The following is an 18262-nucleotide window of genomic DNA, read 5'->3' as shown; positions in this document are numbered from 1 at the left end:
CCGCCGGGAAACGGCGTCGGGCGGAGAACCGGAACCAACGGCCCGGGGGAAAAGTCTCCGCCAGGGGACCCGGACCACAAAGACCGGCACACCCGCGGCGGCGGAGAGCGAAAGGCCGAGACTTCGGGCCGAGTCCCGGGGAGAGAGGCCGCGGCTCCCGGCAGCAGGGCAGGTACAGCACGGGGTTAGATACAGAGTAAAGCTCCCTCTACACTGTCCCTTCAAACACTCCCAGGGCAGGTACAGCACGGGTTAGATACAGAGTAAAGCTCCCTCTACACTGTCCCATCAAACACTCCCAGGGCAGGTACAGCACGGGGTTAGATACAGAGTAAAGCTCCCTCTACACTGTCCCATCAAACACTCCCAGGGCAGGTACAGCACGGGTTAGATACAGAGTAAAGCTCCCTCTTCACTGTCCCATCAAACACTCCCAGGGCAGGTACAGCACGGGTTAGATACAGAGTAAAGCTCCCTCTACACTGTCCCCATCAAACACTCCCAGGGCAGGTACAGCACGGGTTAGATACAGAGTAAAGCTCCCTCTACACTGTCCCATCAAACACTCCCAGGGCAGGTACAGCACGGGTTAGATACAGAGTAAAGCTCCCTCTACACTGTCCCCATCAAACACTCCCAGGGCAGGTACAGCACGGGGTTAGATACAGAGTAAAGCTCCCTCTACACTGTCCCATCAAACACTCCCAGGGCAGGTACAGCACGGGTTAGATACAGAGTAAAGCTCCCTCTACACTGTCCCCATCAAACACTCCCAGGGCAGGTACAGCACGGGGTTAGATACAGAGTAAAGCTCCCTCTACACTCTCCCATCAAACACTCCCAGGGCAGGTACAGCACGGGTTAGATACAGAGTAAAGCTCCCTCTACACTGTCCCCATCAAACACTCCCAGGGCAGGTACAGCACGGGTTAGATACAGAGTAAAGCTCCCTCTACACTGTCCCATCAAACACTCCCAGGGCAGGTACAGCACGGGTTAGATACAGAGTAAAGCTCCCTCTACACTGTCCCCATCAAACACTCCCAGGGCAGGTACAGCACGGGTTAGATACAGAGTAAAGCTCCCTCTACACTGTCCCATCAAACACTCCCAGGGCAGGTACAGCACGGGTTAGATACAGAGTAAAGCTCCCTCTACACTGTCCCCATCAAACACTCCCAGGGCAGGTACAGCACGGGGTTAGATACAGAGTAAAGCTCCCTCTACACTGTCCCATCAAACACTCCCAGGGCAGGTACAGCACGGGTTAGATACAGAGTAAAGCTCCCTCTACACTGTCCCCATCAAACACTCCCAGGGCAGGTACAGCACGGGGTTAGATACAGAGTAAAGCTCCCTCTACACTGTCCCATCAAACACTCCCAGGGCAGGTACAGCACGGGTTAGATACAGAGTAAAGCTCCCTCTACACTGTCCCCATCAAACACTCCCAGGGCAGGTACAGCACGGGTTAGATACAGAGTAAAGCTCCCTCTACACTGTCCCGTCAAACACTCGCAGGGCAGGTACAGCACGGGTTAGATACAGAGTAAAGCTCCCTCTACACTGTCCCCATCAAACACTCCCAGGGCAGGTACAGCACGGGTTAGATACAGAGTAAAGCTCCCTCTACACTGTCCCATCATACACTCCCAGGGCAGGTACAGCACGGGTTAGATACAGAGTAAAGGTCCCTCTACACTGTCCCATCAAACACTCCCAGGGCAGGTACAGCACGGGTTAGATACAGAGTAAAGCTCCCTCTACACTGTCCCGTCAAACACTCGCAGGGCAGGTACAGCACGGGTTAGATACAGAGTAAAGCTCCCTCTGCACTGACCCGTCAAACACTCCCAGGGCAGGTACAGCACGGGTTAGATACAGAGTAAAGCTCCCACTACACTGTCCCATCAAACACTCCCAGGGCAGGTACAGCAGGAGTTAGATACAGAGTAAAGCTCCCTCTACACTGTCCCATCAAACACTTCCAGGGCAGGTACAGCACGGGTTAGATACAGAGTAAAGCTCCCTCTACACCGTCCCATCAAACACTCCCAGGGCAGGTACAGCATGTGTTAGATACAGAGTAAAGCTACCTCTACACTGTCCCATCAAACACTCCCAGGGCAGGTACAGCACGGGTTAGATACAGAGTAAAGCTCCCTCTACACTGTCCCATCAAACACTCCCAGGGCAGGTACAGCACGGGTTAGATACAGAGTAAAGCTCCCTCTACACTGTCCCCATCAAACACTCCCAGGGCAGGTACAGCACGGGGTTAGATACAGAGTAAAGCTCCCTCTACACTGTCCCATCAAACACTCCCAGGGCAGGTACAGCACGGGTTAGATACAGAGTAAAGGTCCCTCTACACTGTCCCATCAAACACTCCCAGGGCAGGTACAGCACGGGTTAGATACAGAGTAAAGCTCCCTCTACACTGTCCCGTCAAACACTCGCAGGGCAGGTACAGCACGGGTTAGATACAGAGTAAAGCTCCCTCTACACTGTCCCCATCAAACACTCCCAGGGCAGGTACAGCACGGGTTAGATACAGAGTAAAGCTCCCTCTACACTGTCCCATCATACACTCCCAGGGCAGGTACAGCACGGGTTAGATACAGAGTAAAGGTCCCTCTACACTGTCCCATCAAACACTCCCAGGGCAGGTACAGCACGGGTTAGATACAGAGTAAAGCTCCCTCTACACTGTCCCGTCAAACACTCGCAGGGCAGGTACAGCACGGGTTAGATACAGAGTAAAGCTCCCTCTGCACTGACCCGTCAAACACTCCCAGGGCAGGTACAGCACGGGTTAGATACAGAGTAAAGCTCCCACTACACTGTCCCATCAAACACTCCCAGGGCAGGTACAGCAGGAGTTAGATACAGAGTAAAGCTCCCTCTACACTGTCCCATCAAACACTTCCAGGGCAGGTACAGCACGGGTTAGATACAGAGTAAAGCTCCCTCTACACCGTCCCATCAAACACTCCCAGGGCAGGTACAGCATGTGTTGGATACAGAGTAAAGCTACCTCTACACTGTCCCATCAAACACTCCCAGGGCAGGTACAGCACGGGTTAGATACAGAGTAAAGCTCCCTCTACACTGTCCCATCATACACTCCCAGGGCAGGTACAGCATGGGTTAGATACAGAGTAAAGGTCCCTCTACACTGTCCCATCAAACACTCCCAGGGCAGGTACAGCACGGGTTAGATACAGAGTAAAGCTCCCTCTACACTGTCCCATCAAACACTCCCAGGGCAGGTACAGCACGGGGTTAGATACAGAGTAAAGCTCCCTCTACACTGTCCCATCAAACACTCCCAGGGCAGGTACAGCATGGGTTAGATACAGAGTAAAGCTCCCTCTACACTGTCCCATCAAACACTCCCAGGGCAGGTACAGCACGGTGTTAGATACAGAGTAAAGCTCCCTTTACACTGTCCCATCAAACAGTCCCAGGGCAGGTACAGCACGGGTTAGATACAGAGTGAAGCTCCCTGCACACTGTCCCATCAAACACTCACAGGGCAGGTACAGCACGGGTTAGATACAGAGTAAAGCTCCCTCCACACTGTCCCATCAAACACTCCCAGGGCAGGTACAGCACGGGTTAGATACAGAGTAAAGCTCCCTCTACACTGTCCCATCAAACACTCCCAGGGCAGGTACAGCATGGGTTAGATACAGAGTAAAGCTCCCTCTACACTGTCGCCATCAAACACTCCCAGGGCAGGTACAGCACGGGTTAGATACAGAGTTAAGCTCCCTCTACACTGTCCCATCAAACACTCCCAGGGCAGGTACAGCACGGGTTAGATACAGAGTAAAGCTCCCTCTACACTGTCCCATCAAACACTCCCAGGGCAGGTACAGCACGGGTTAGATACAGAGTAAAGCTCCCTCTACACTGTCCCATCAAACACTCCCGGGGCAGGTACAGCATAGGTTAGATACAGAGTAAAGCTCCCTCTACACTGTCCCATCAAACACTCCCAGGGCAGGTACAGCATGGGTTAGATACAGAGTAAAGCTCCATCTACACTGTCCCATCAAACACTCCCAGGGCAGGTACAGCACGGGTTAGATACAGAGTAAAGCTCCCTCTACACTGTCCCATCAAACACTCCCAGGGCAGGTACAGCACGGGTTAGATACAGAGTAAAGCTCCCTCTACACTGTCCCATCAAACACTCCCAGGGCAGGTACAGCACGGGTTAGATACAGAGTAAAGCTCCCTCTACACAGTCCCGTCAAACACTCCCAGGGCAGGTACAGCACGGGTTAGATACAGAGTAAAGCTCCCTCTACACTGTCCCGTCAAACACTCCCAGGGCAGGTACAGCACGGGTTAGATACAGAGTAAAGCTCCCTCTGCACTGACCCGTCAAACACTCCCAGGGCAGGTACAGCACGGGTTAGATACAGAGTAAAGCTCCCACTACACTGTCCCATCAAACACTCCCAGGGCAGGTACAGCAGGAGTTAGATACAGAGTAAAGCTCCCTCTACACTGTCCCATCAAACACTTCCAGGGCAGGTACAGCACGGGTTAGATGCAGAGTAAAGCTCCCTCTACACCGTCCCATCAAACACTCCCAGGGCAGGTACAGCATGTGTTAGATACAGAGTAAAGCTACCTCTACACCGTCCCATCAAACACTCCCAGGGCAGGTACAGCACGGGTTAGATACAGAGTAAAGCTTCCTCTGCACTGTCCCATCAAACACTCCCAGGGCAGGTACAGCACGGGTTAGATACAGAGTAAAGCTCCCTCTACACTGTCCCATCAAACACTCCCAGGGCAGGTACAGCACGGGTTAGATACAGAGTAAAGCTCCCTCTACACTGTCCCATCAAACACTCCCAGGGCAGGTACAGCACGGGGTTAGATACAGAGTAAAGCTCCCTCTACACTGTCCCATCAAACACTCCCAGGGCAGGTACAGCACGGGGTTAGATACAGAGTAAAGCTCCCTCTACACTGTCCCATCAAACACTCCCAGGGCAGGTACAGCATGGGTTAGATACAGAGTAAAGGTCCCTCTACACTGTCCCATCAAACACTCCCAGGGCAGGTACAGCACGGGTTAGATACAGAGTAAAGCTCCCTCTACACTGTCCCATCAAACACTCCCAGGGCAGGTACAGCACGGGTTAGATACAGAGTAAAGCTCCCTCTACACTGTCCCATCAAACACTCCCAGGGCAGGTACAGCACGGGTTCGATACAGAGTAAAGCTCCCTCTACACTGTCCCCATCAAACACTCCCAGGGCAGGTACAGCACGGGTTAGATACAGAGTAAAGCTCCCTCTACACTGTCCCATCAAACACTCCCAGGGCAGGTACAGCACGGGGTTAGATACAGAGTAAAGCTCCCTCTACACTGTCCCCATCAAACACTCCCAGGGCAGGTACAGCACAGGTTAGATACAGAGTAAAGCTCCCTCTACACTGTCCCCATCAAACGCTCCCAGGGCAGGTACAGCACAGGCTAGATACAGAGTAAAGCTCCCTCTACACTGTCCCATCAAACACTCCCAGGGCAGGTACAGCACGGGTTAGATACAGAGTAAAGCTCCCTCTACACTGCCCCATCAAACACTCCCAGGGCAGGTACAGCACGGGGTTAGATACAGAGTAAAGCTCCCTCTACACTGTCCCATCAAACATTCCCAGGGCAGGTGCAGCACGGGTTAGATACAGAGTAAAGCTCCCTCTACACTGTCCCATCAAACACTCCCAGGGCAGGTACAGCACGGGTTAGATACAGAGTAAAGCTCCCTCTACACTGTCCCATCAAACACTCCCAGGGCAGGTACAGCACGGGGTTAGATACAGAGTAAAGCTCCCTCTACACTGTCCCCATCAAACACTCCCAGGGCAGGTACAGCACGGGTTAGATACAGAGTAAAGCTCCCTCTACACTGTCCCATCAAACACTACCAGGGCAGGTACAGCACGGGTTAGATACAGAGTAAAGCTCCCTCTACACTGTCCCATCAAACACTCCCAGGGCAGGTACAGCACGGGGTTAGATACAGAGTAAAGCTCCCTCTACACTGTCCCATCAAACACTCCCAGGGCAGGTACAGCACGGGTTAGATACAGAGTAAAGCTCCCTCTACACTGTCCCATCAAACACTCCCAGGGCAGGTACAGCACAGGTTAGATACAGAGTAAAGCTCCCTCTACACTGTCCCATCAAACACTCCTAGGGCAGGTACAGCACGGGGTTAGATACAGAGTAAAGCTCCCTCTACACTGTCCCCATCAAACACTCCCAGGGCAGGTACAGCACGGGTTAGATACAGAGTAAAGCTCCCTCTACACTGTCCCATCAAACACTCCCAGGGCAGGTGCAGCACGGGTTAGATACAGAGTAAAGCTCCCTCTACACTGTCCCATCAAACACTCCCAGGGCAGGTACAGCACGGGGTTAGATACAGAGTAAAGCTCCCTCTACACTGTCCCATCAAACACTCCCAGGGCAGGTACAGCACGGGGTTAGATACAGAGTAAAGCTCCCTCTACACTGTCCCATCAATATGCCTGAACCTCCCCAGCACACTTCACATTGATCTCCAGGTTAAGGACCGTTCTAACTGGCTCTGATGTGCAGAATGTTCTGTGCACTGTAATTGTGTTTTGATTGATTCTGTAGGTTTGTGTCTGATGTGATCGAAGGCAGAGTAGAAATGACCCACCTGGAGTCGCAGATCTGCTCCCACCTGCTCCTGGCGCACTACGGCCAGATCGTGGCTAAGGCTGGCACTCACCTTATTCGCACGGGATGCCAGGATGCCAGCCTCTGCGGCTGATCGCCAACGACACTGAGACACCAGTCGATCAGGTACCAGTCTGTGGTAATAGGTCTCTTGGTGCAAGATCGCAGATCCGAACGGTCCCGGGTCCCAGCCCCGGTCAGTGGCCAGATGGCTGATCTCAAGCCGGAGGAAAAATCAGCCCTGGTTCCTGCTGTGGGTCTCCATGGTGACTGGACATCTGGACAGCGTGTGTGGGGACATGGGGAGGGTATTGATGAGGGGAGCGGGGGTGCTCTGAGTGCGCGAGGAGTGGGGGGTGCGCACAGGGTGGAGGCTCGAGGGGTTGGAGGTGCGCGGCGGGTGGAGTTGTGTGCGGGGTTGGGGTGCCTTGGGGTGGTGTGTGTACTAGGTGGGGGGGTGTGTGTGGTGGGAGTGCTCGAGGGGCTGTTGTGCGCTGGGTGCTGGGCTCACACTGTGCTGTGTTCCAGGTTAAGAAAGCTCTCTGCGTGTTGATCCATCACAACTTTGCCTCGTACCATGTGCACAAGCGTGGCTTCGTGGAGTACGATGTGCACTGCGCTCACATCATTCGCATCCTGCGCTACCCTCGCTATATCTACTCGGCAAAGACGCTGTACGGAGACACCGGGGAGCTGATCGTCGAGGAGCTGCTGCAGAATGGCAAGATGACAATGAGCGGGGTGGTGAAGAAAGTTGCTGACAGACTGACGGAGACAATGGAGGGTGAGAGTGTGTGAATGGAGAGAGGGAGAGTGTGTGAATGAAGAGGGAGAGGGAGAGTGTGTGAATGGAGAGGGAGAGTGTGTGAATGGAGAGAGGGAGAGCGTGTGAATGGAGAGAGGGAGAGTGTGTGAATGGAGAGAGGGAGAGGGAGAGTGTGTGAATGGGGAGAGGGAGAGTGTGTGAATGGAGAGAGGGAGAGGGAGTGTGTGTGAATGGAGAGAGGGAGAGGGAGAGTGTGTGAATGGAGAGAGGGAGGGGGAGAGTGTGTGAATGGAGAGAGGGAGAGTGTGTGAATGGAGAGAGGGAGAGTGTGTGAATGGAGAGAGGGAGAGCGTGTGAATGGAGAGAGGGAGGGGGAGAGCGTGTGAATGGAGAGAGGGAGAGGGAGAGTGTGTGAATGGAGAGAGGGAGAGGGAGAGTGTGAATGGAGAGAGGGAGAGTGTGTGAATGGAGAGAGGGAGAGGGAGAGTGTGTGAATGGGGAGAGGGAGAGTGTGTGAATGGGGAGAGGGAGAGTGTGTGAATGGAGAGAGGGAGGGGGAGAGTGTGTGAATGGAGAGAGGGAGGGGGAGAGTGTGTGAATGGAGAGGGAGGGGGAGAGTGTGTGAATGGGGAGAGGGAGAGTGGGAATGGAGAGAGGGAGAGGGAGAGTGTGTGAATGGAGAGAGGAAGGGGGAGAGTGTGTGAATGGAGAGAGGGAGGGGGAGAGTGTGTGAATGGAGAGAGGGAGAGGGAGAGTGTGTGAATGGAGAGAGGGAGAGGGAGAGTGTGTGAATGGAGAGAGGGAGAGGGGAGAGTGTGTGAATGGAGAGAGGGAGGGGGAGAGTGTGTGAATGGAGAGAGGGAGGGGGAGAGTGTGTGAATGGAGAGAGGGAGAGGGAGAGTGTGAATGGAGAGAGGGAGAGGGAGAGTGTGTGAATGGGGAGAGGGAGAGTGTGTGAATGGAGAGAGGGAGGGGGAGAGTGTGTGAATGGAGAGAGGGAGGGGGAGAGTGTGTGAATGGAGAGAGGGAGAGGGAGAGTGTGTGAATGGAGAGAGGGAGAGGGAGAGTGTGAATGGAGAGAGGGAGAGGGAGAGTGTGTGAATGGAGAGAGGGAGAGGGAGAGTGTGTGAATGGAGAGAGGGAGAGGGAGAGTGTGTGAATGGAGAGAGGGAGAGGGAGAGTGTGAATGGAGAGAGGGAGAGTGTGTGAATGGAGAGAGGGAGAGGGAGAGTGTGTGAATGGAGAGAGGGAGGGGGAGAGTGTGTGAATGGAGAGGGGGAGAGTGTGTGAATGGAGAGAGGGAGAGGGAGAGTGTGTGAATGGAGAGAGGGAGAGTGTGAATGGAGAGAGGGAGGGGGAGAGTGTGAATGGAGCGAGGGAGGGGGAGAGTGTGTGAATGGAGAGAGGGAGTGGGAGAGTGTGTGAATGGAGAGAGGGAGGGGGAGAGTGTGTGAATGGAGAGAGGGAGAGTGTGAATGGAGAGAGGGAGAGGGAGAGGGAGAGCGTGTGAATGGAGAGAGGGAGAGGGAGAGCGTGTGAATGGAGAGAGGGAGGGGGAGAGCGTGTGAATGGAGAGAGGGAGAGGGAGAGTGTGTGAATGGAGAGAGGGAGAGGGAGAGTGTGTGAATGGAGAGAGGGAGAGGGAGAGTGTGTGAATGGAGAGAGGGAGGGGGAGAGTGTGTGAATGGAGAGAGGGAGGGGGAGAGTGTAAATGGAGAGAGGGAGAGGGAGAGTGTGTGAATGGAGAGAGGGGGAGAGTGTGTGAAGGGAGAGGGAGAGTGTGTGAATGGAGAGAGGGAGGGGGAGAGTGTGTGAATGGAGAGAGGGAGGGGGAGAGTGTGTGAATGGAGAGAGGGAGAGGGAGAGTGTGTGAATGGAGAGAGGGAGAGTGTGTGAATGGAGAGAGGGAGAGTGTGTGAATGGAGAGAGGGAGGGGGAGAGTGTGAATGGAGAGAGGGAGGGGGAGAGTGTGTGAATGGAGAGAGGGAGGGGGAGAGTGTGTGAATGGAGAGAGGGAGGGGGAGAGTGTGTGAATGGAGAGAGGGAGGGGGAGAGTGTGTGAATGGAGAGAGGGAGGGGGAGAGTGTGTGAATGGAGAGAGGGAGGGGGAGAGTGTGTGAATGGAGAGAGGGAGAGTGTGTGAATGGAGAGAGGGAGAGGGAGAGTGTGTGAATGGAGAGAGGGAGAGTGTGAATGGAGAGAGGGAGGGGGAGAGCGTGTGAATGGAGAGAGGGAGAGGGAGAGCGTGTGAATGGAGAGAGAGGGAGAGCGTGTGAATGGAGAGATGGAGAGAGGGAGAGTGTGTGAATGGAGAGAGGGAGAGGGAGAGTGTGTGAATGGAGAGAGGGAGAGGGAGAGTGTGTGAATGGAGAGAGAGAGGGAGAGCGTGTGAATGGAGAGGGAGAGGGAGAGCGTGTGAATGGAGAGAGGGAGGGGGAGAGTGTGAATGGAGAGAGGGAGGGGGAGAGTGTGTGAATGGAGAGAGGGAGAGGGAGAGTGTGTGAATGGAGAGAGGGAGAGGGAGAGTGTGTGAATGGAGAGAGGGAGAGGGAGAGTGTGTGAATGGAGAGAGGGAGAGGGAGAGTGTGTGAATGGAGAGAGGGAGAGGGAGAGTGTGTGAATGGAGAGAGGGAGAGGGAGAGTGTGTGAATGGAGAGAGGGAGAGGGAGAGTGTGTGAATGGAGAGAGGGAGAGGGAGAGTGTGTGAATGGAGAGAGGGAGAGGGAGAGTGTGTGAATGGAGAGAGGGAGAGGGAGAGTGTGTGAATGGAGAGAGGGAGAGGGAGAGTGTGTGAATGGAGAGAGGGAGAGGGAGAGTGTGTGAATGGAGAGAGGGAGGGGGAGAGTGTGTGAATGGAGAGAGGGAGAGGGAGAGTGTGAATGGAGAGAGGGAGGGGGAGAGTGTGTGAATGGAGAGAGGGAGAGGGAGAGTGTGTGAATGGAGAGAGGGAGAGGGAGAGTGTGAATGGAGAGAGGGAGGGGGAGAGTGTGTGAATGGAGAGAGGGAGGGGGAGAGTGTGTGAATGGAGAGAGGGAGAGGGAGAGTGTGTGAATGGAGAGAGGGAGAGGGAGAGTGTGTGAATGGAGAGAGGGAGAGGGAGAGTGTGTGAATGGAGAGAGGGAGAGTGTGTGAATGGAGAGAGGGAGAGGGAGAGCGTGTGAATGGAGAGAGGGAGAGTGTGTGAATGGAGAGAGGGAGAGGGAGAGCGTGTGAATGGAGAGAGGGAGGGGGAGAGCGTGTGAATGGAGAGAGGGAGGGGGAGAGCGTGTGAATGGAGAGGGAGAGGGAGAGCGTGTGAATGGAGAGAGGGAGAGGGAGAGTGAATGGAGAGAGGGAGAGGGAGAGTGTGTGAATGGAGAGAGGGAGGGGGAGAGTGCGAATGGAGAGAGGGAGGGGGAGAGTGTGTGAATGGAGAGGGAGTGTGTGTGAATGGAGAGAGGGAGAGGGAGAGTGTGTGAATGGAGAGAGGGAGGGGGAGAGTGTGAATGGAGAGAGGGAGGGGGAGAGTGTGTGAATGGAGAGAGGGAGAGTGTGTGAATAAAGAGGGAATAGAGTGCTTGAGTTAGTCAGGGTGTTGTATAGAGGGGTCAGTGAGGTGTTACCGGGCGGTGTTGTATAGAGGGGTCAGGGGTCAGTGAGGTGTTACCGGGTGGTGTTGTATAGAGGGGTCAGGGGGCCAGTGAGGTGTTACCGGGCGGTGTTGTATAGAGGGGTCAGGGGGTCAGTGAGGTGTTACCGGGCGGTGTTGTATAGAGGGGTCAGGGGGTCAGTGAGGTGTTACCGGGCGGTGTTGTATAGAGGGGTCAGGGGGTCAGTGAGGTGTTACCGGGCAGTGTTGTATAGAGGGGTCAGTGAGGTGTTACCGGGCGGTGTTGTATAGAGGGGTCAGGGGGTCAGTGAGGTGTTACCGGGCGGTGTTGTATAGGGGGGTCAGGGGGTCAGTGAGGCGTTACCGGGCGGTGTTGTATAGAGGGGTCAGTGAGGTGTTACCAGGTGGTGTTGTATAGAGTGGTCAGTGAGGTGTTACCGGGCGGTGTTGTATAGAGGGGCCAGGGGGTCAGTGAGGTGTTACCGGGCGGTGTTGTATAGAGGGGTCAGGGGGTCAGTGAGGTGTTACCGGGCGGTGTTGTATAGTGGGGTCAGTGGTCAGTGAGGTGTTACCGGGCGGTGTTGTATAGAGGGGTCAGGGGGTCAGTGAGGTGTTACCGGGCGGTGTTGTATAGAGGGGTCAGGGGGTCAGTGAGGTGTTACCGGGCGGTGTTGTATAGAGGGGTCAGGGGGTCAGTGAGGTGTTACCGGGTGGTGTTGTATAGAGGGGTCAGTGGTCAGTGAGGTGTTACCGGGCGGTGTTGTATAGAGGGGTCAGGGGGTCAGTGAGGTGTTACCGGGCGGTGTTGTATAGAGGGGTCAGGGGGTCAGTGAGGTGTTACCGGGCGGTGTTGTATAGAGGGGTCAGGGGGTCAGTGAGGTGTTACCGGGCGGTGTTGTATAGAGGGGTCAGGGGGTCAGTGAGGTGTTACCGGGTGGTGTTGTATAGAGGGGTCAGGGGGTCAGTGAGGTGTTACCGGGCAGTGTTGTATAGAGGGGTCAGGGGGTCAGTGAGGTGTTACCGGGCGGTGTTGTATAGAGGGGTCAGTGAGGTGTTACCGGGTGGTGTTGTATAGAGGGGTCAGGGGGTCAGTGAGGTGTTACCGGGCGGTGTTGTATAGAGGGGTCAGGGGGTCAGTGAGGTGTTACCGGGCAGTGTTGTATAGAGGGGTCAGGGGGTCAGTGAGGTGTTACCGGGCGGTGTTGTATAGAGGGGTCAGTGAGGTGTTACCGGGCGGTGTTGTATAGAGGGATCAGTGGTCAGTGAGGTGTTACCGGGTGGTGTTGTATAGAGGGGTCAGGGGGTCAGTGAGGTGTTACCGGGCGGTGTTGTATAGAGGGGTCAGTGAGGTGTTACCGGGCGGTGTTGTATAGAGGGGTCAGTGGTCAGTGAGGTGTTACCGGGCGGTGTTGTATAGAGGGGTCAGGGGGTCAGTGAGGTGTTACCGGGCGGTGTTGTATAGAGGGGTCAGGGGGTCAGTGAGGTGTTACCGGGCGGTGTTGTATAGAGGGGTCAGGGGTCAGTGAGGTGTTACCGGGCGGTGTTGTATAGAGGGGTCAGGGGGTCATTGAGGTGTTACCGGGCGGTGTTGTATAGTGGGGTCAGTGGTCAGTGAGGTGTTACCGGGCGGTGTTGTATAGAGGGGTCAGGGGGTCAGTGAGGTGTTACCGGGCGGTGTTGTATAGAGGGGTCAGGGGGTCAGTGAGGTGTTACCGGGCGGTGTTGTATAGAGGGGTCAGTGAGGTGTTACCGGGCGGTGTTGTATAGAGGGGTCAGGGGGTCAGTGAGGTGTTACCGGGCGGTGTTGTATAGAGGGGTCAGGGGGTCAGTGAGGTGTTACCGGGTGGTGTTGTATAGAGGGGTCAGTGAGGTGTTACCGGGCGGTGTTGTATAGAGGGGTCAGTGGGTCAGTGAGGTGTTACCGGGCGGTGTTGTATAGAGGGGTCAGTGAGGTGTTACCGGGTGGTGTTGTATAGAGGGGTCAGTGAGGTGTTACCGGGCGGTGTTGTATAGAGGGGTCAGTGGGTCAGTGAGGTGTTACCGGGCGGTGTTGTATAGAGGGGTCAGTGAGGTGTTACCGGGCGGTGTTGTATAGAGGGGTCAGTGAGGTGTTACCGGGCGGTGTTGTATAGAGGGGTCAGTGAGGTGTTACCGGACGGTGTTGTATAGAGGGGTCAGTGAGGTGTTACCGGGCGGTGTTGTATAGAGGGGTCAGTGAGGTGTTACCGGGCGGTGTTGTATAGAGGGGTCAGGGGGTCAGTGATGTGTTACCGGGCGGTGTTGTATAGAGGGGTCAGGGGGTCAGTGAGGTGTTACCGGGCGGTGTTGTATAGAGGGGTCAGGGGGTCAGTGAGGTGTTACCGGGCGGTGTTGTATAGAGGGGTCAGTGAGGTGTTTTAATGGTTTGCTGGGAAGCTTTGCTCAGTTTATTGGTTCTTTCTCTGCACAGACAGTAAGACAATGGATTACAGCGAGACCTCCAATACCTTTGTACGTTTGGTGGAGACACACTTTCTGCAGAAATGTGGAATGGTTCCAGACTCTCTGATCGCTGAAGGATCGCGGCCCCCTCCCGCTCCCACCCTGGTCACTGACGAGAAGGAGATGTACACAGTGCCCAATCTCAGCATCAGTGGTAAGGAGTTCCGAGCGCGGGAGGTCTTTGCTTTCATTCAAGTGGTGGTTCGTGTCTGAAGCTAGCCAGTGCCAGCAAGCTTTGTGAGGGGCTCACCACAGCCAAACCTGAGCTCTGTCTTCAGCCAGTGTCCTTGCGCTGGTTCCCCTCACCCCGAGACACTGCGCTCTGTGATAGCAGCCCGATTACTGTCTCAGTGAACTCTGCACAGGCTGGGAATGGAATCTGAGACTCTGCTGGTCTTTGGAGCGCAGTACACTTTTCTTCAGAGCTATCGGAGGGGCCACGTCAGTCTTGCAACAGCTAAATACCTGGGTCCCTGAGTAACTGGGAGCCTAGGGCTCCCCTGGCGTTAGTTTGCCATTGCACTCGTTCTCCTGTTTCAGCCTGGGACTGTGTTACAGCGGTTCTAGTGTTTGCTAATCACTCTGATTTTTGGATGTTGCGTCCCCCTCAGGTCAAGGCAAGCGCAGGCGGGCATCAGAAGATGGCGGGGAACCCAAATCCAAACGGTCGAAGCAAGACCATGCAGATCAGGAGGTGAGCGAGTGACGTGGTCCGGGACACGGGACTGGCCGCAATGTCAATCCAGAGCCACTCAACCCTCCGTGAAACGGAGCTCCGCGCTGGGGCCGCTCCATGGTGGAGTAGTTCTGCACTGGGGCCGCTCCACGGTGGAGTAGCTCCGCGCTGGAACAGCTTCGCACTGGGGGCTACTGCACGCTGGGGGCCGCGCCACGGTGGAGTAGCTCCGCGCTGGGGGCCGCTCCACGGTGGAGTAGCTCCGCGCTGGAACAGCTTCGCACTGGGGCTACTGCACGCTGGGGCCCGCGCCACGGTGGAGTAGCTCCGCGCTGGGGGCCGCTCCACGGTGGGAGTAAGCTCCGCGCTGGAACAGCTTCGCACTGGGGCTACTGCACGCTGGGGCCCGCTCCACGGTGGAGTAGTTCCGCGCTGGAACAGCTCCGCACTGGGGGCTACTGCACGCTGGGGCCCGCTCCACGGTGAAATAGCTCCGCACTGGGGCCGCTCCACGGTGGAGTCGTTCCGCGCTGGAACAGCTCCGCACTGGGGGCTACTGCACGCTGGGGGCCGCTCCACGGTGGAGTAGTTCCGCGCTGGGGCTGCTCCCACGGTGGAACAGCTCCGCACTGGGGCTGCTCCACGGTGGGAACAGCTCCGCGCTGGGGCCGCTCCACGGTGGAGTAGTTCCGCGCTGGGGCAGCTCCACGGTGGAGTAGCTCCGTGCTGGGGGCAAGCTCTGCACTGGGGGCCACCGCGCTGGGGTCGCTCCACGGTGGAAACAGCTCCGCGCTGGGGCCATTCCGCAGTGGAGCAACTCTGGAGGGAGCTTGGAGGGGAAAGTAAGCTTTAACTGAATATGTAACAAGGAGGTAGGGAGACTAAAGCGGGTTAAAATAAATGAATTTCCATTTATATGGCGCCCCGTGGGCGAGCCAGGTGTCCGCGAGAGTCCCATTTTGTGTTGTTACCCGTTTTGAGTGACGGTGTGTTCTGGTGTTTGTTCCTCGCAGCCTTCCCCCGATGATGGCGTTTTACTGGCAGGTGAATTTTGAGCGGTTTCACCAGCACTTCAGGGGACCAGGCGATCGTGGCCGCGGTCGGCAGCAAACTGGACCAGGTATTCGAGGCCACTCGGATTTCACCTCTGCGCCCCTCTCTCTGCCCCCTGGGAACATGTCACTTTAAATGTGGCGTTGTGTGGCTGGGCAGGGCCGGCGCCGGAGCTCGTTCTGGCCGTGCAGGGTAGGGGGACTGCGAGCGGGTTTGTGCGGGAGGAGGACCGGGGTGTTACGGTACAGGAATCTCCGAAGGTTCACACAGCCAGTGCCGCGGAGACTGCAGCCCATCGAGAGTCGGGGATGTGTTGCCGGGAGGATCCAACACAAAACAAAAGGCACTGCGTCCTCGCACAAGACCATGCTTCGGCCTCACCTCCGTCCAGGGTTGGCCCCTGGAGATGGCGGGCGATACACAAGCCCCGGAGGAGGTTTAGGGCCAGGTCAGTGGAACGATAGCTGGGTTAAAGACCCTTGCTTAACACGGTAGGCTGAGGGGGGACTTCGTGACCCGGCCCCCCGCGGGTGGGCTCGGTGTTGGGAGGACCGGGGTTGTTGGCCGTTGGGATTAGCTCCCGGTGAGAGTGGATTCAATCCAAGAGGGGAGATGGGGAGACTACAAACTGTGGCTGAGCTCACAGCGTCCAAACCACGGGTATCGGACCGTGCCCCCTCCGATTGTCTTTGGGAGTCGACGCGGGAGTTTCCCAACATTGGCCTGGGTGTGGGGGTGGTGGTTATTTCTCTTGGTGGGTCGCGGGCACAAGGGGGGCCGTGCTGTTGTAACACCATGGTGGTACGAGACGGGCTGGATGGACCCGCTGATCTCTTCCTGTCCGTCCGTGGGAGGTGCAAGTTCTGAAATGTCGGGGTCACCCGGGCAGGGTAAGAGTTACCAGGCAACCTGCACCCCTGCCTCGCCCCTCTCCCTCGCCTCTCTCCCTCCCTCTCCCTCCCTCCCTCTTGTCTATCCCTCCCTCTTGTCTCTCCCTCCCTCCCTCCCTCCCTCCCTCTCGTCTATCCCTCTCGTCCTCTCCCTCCCTCCCTCTCTCGCCCCTCTCCCTCTCTCCCTCCTACCCTCTCGCCTATCCCTCCCTCTCACCTCTCCCTCCCTCCCTCCATCTCGTCTATCCCTCCCCGTCTCTCCCTCCCTCCCTCTCTCCTCTCCCTCGCCCCTCTCCCTCTCTCCCTCGCCCCTCTCCCTCCTACCCTCTCGTCTATCCCTCCCTCCCTCTCGTCTCTCCCTCCCTCCCTCCATCCTCTCTCTCCCTTCTCTCTCTCTCTCTCCCCCTCCCTCCACTGCCGAAGATACTGATTCCTGCTGGAGTATGGTTTCCACAGGCAGATTATCCACAGGTCAATCTTCCTGCGTGAGCCCCAGCGCTGAGTATTGGTGGGCTATGTGACTGTGGGGGAACCGCGGCTACGCCTGGTCCCTGTCGGAGTGGGGAATGTGGTGGGGGGGGGAGGAAAGGGAAATGATTGCTGTCGTGTTCTGCTCTCCACAGACCAGCAGTGAGATTGTCCGGACGATGCTGAGAATGAGCGAGGTCACCACATCCTCCAGCTCCTCCCACACGCAGCCCCTTTCATCCAATGAGGTGAGCGACGGGGAATCACCCTCGGTGAACCTGGGACGTGGGTCCGTCGATGCTCTGACTGATAATTGGCTGCAAACCGGCGGAAAAGAGTACGGGGCAGCCAATGTACTGGTGGAATTCCAGTGAAATTAAACTGGTTCGGAGAGTGTGGTCAGTCATGAACACACCCACTCCCTCTACACTGTCCCATCAAACACTCCCAGGGCAGGTACAGCACGGGTTAGATACAGAGTAAAGCTCCCTCTACACTGTCCCATCAAACACTCCCAGGGCAGGTACAGCACGGTGTTAGATACAGAGTAAAGCTCCCTCTACACTGACCCATCAAACACTCCCAGGGCAGGTACAGCACGGGTTAGATACAGAGTAAAGCTCCCTCTACACTGTACCATCAAACACTCCCAGGGCAGGTACAGCACGGGTTAGATACAGAGTAAAAGCTCCCTCTACACTGTCCCATCAAACACTCCCAGGGCAGGAACAGCACGGGTTAGATAGAGAGTAAAGCTCCCTCTACACTGTCCCCATCAAACACTCCCAGGGCAGGTACAGCACGGGTTAGATACAGAGTTAAAGCTCCCTCTACACTGTCCCATCAAACACTCCCAGGGCAGGTACAGCACGGGTTTAGATACAGAGTAAAGCTCCCTCTACACTGTCCCATCAAACACTCCCAGGGCAGGTACAGCACGGGTTAGATACAGAGTAAAGCTCCCTCTACACTGTCCCATCAAACACTCCCGGGGCAGGTACAGCATGGGTTAGATACAGAGTAAAGCTCCCTCTACACTGACCCATCAATCACTCCCAGGGGCAGGTACAGCACGGGTTAGATACAGAGTAAAGCTCCCTCTACACTGTCCCATCAAAACACTCCCAGGGCAGGTACAGCACGGGTTAGATACAGAGGAAAGCTCTCTCACCATGGCCATATTCCTGAATATTTCAATCGTCTCTCTCTTTTCCCGACAGATTTTTTCGAGCTTTTCCTGCTGGGTACAACCTCTCTAAACAAGTCCCTGGACCAGTACCTCACTCTGCTGACTGATGATCCGGTGTGTATTTGAGATATTTCCCTTTTCTTGTGTGAGCTGAGACTGTCCGCGGGCTGTCGACTGTTTGGTACCACTGTTCAACCTGCCTGAAACGGAAGCAGATTATTAAAAACTGAAAATGCTGAAGCGCCCAGCAGGTCATTCAGTATCCAATGTTTTCAGGTGTGGATCATCGGTCCCCCTCACCCCCTTTCGTGAAGGGCCCCTCAGTCACATATGCAAATGGACTGTCCGCCTGTTACTGCCTGGGGTAAGCGGGCTAGAGCAGTTTAGCAGTGGGGCCCATTGCCAGTGCAGTT

General features: G+C 55.9%; 1 pseudogene across 1 annotated transcript; it reads left to right on the top strand.

Annotated features, from left to right (window-relative positions):
• The first annotated feature begins 16 nt into the window (after positions 1-16).
• LOC147086345 (DNA-directed RNA polymerase III subunit RPC3-like) lies at positions 17-17122 on the top strand (annotated as a pseudogene). The gene is made up of 7 exons (XR_015075716.1): positions 17-172; positions 6675-6863; positions 7266-7521; positions 13542-13727; positions 14185-14267; positions 15263-15369; positions 16816-17122. The product of XR_015075716.1 is annotated as a DNA-directed RNA polymerase III subunit RPC3-like (transcript).
• Positions 17123-18262: the final 1140 nt, after the last annotated feature.

This window comes from Somniosus microcephalus, unplaced genomic scaffold (assembly GCF_052327205.1).
Source record: "Somniosus microcephalus isolate GS21.2 unplaced genomic scaffold, FLI_Smic_1.0 unresolved_chr7, whole genome shotgun sequence".
Lineage (NCBI taxonomy): Eukaryota > Metazoa > Chordata > Chondrichthyes > Squaliformes > Somniosidae > Somniosus > Somniosus microcephalus.
Note: the sequence above shows the minus strand (reverse complement) of the source record. Positions and strands in the feature narration are given on the sequence as shown.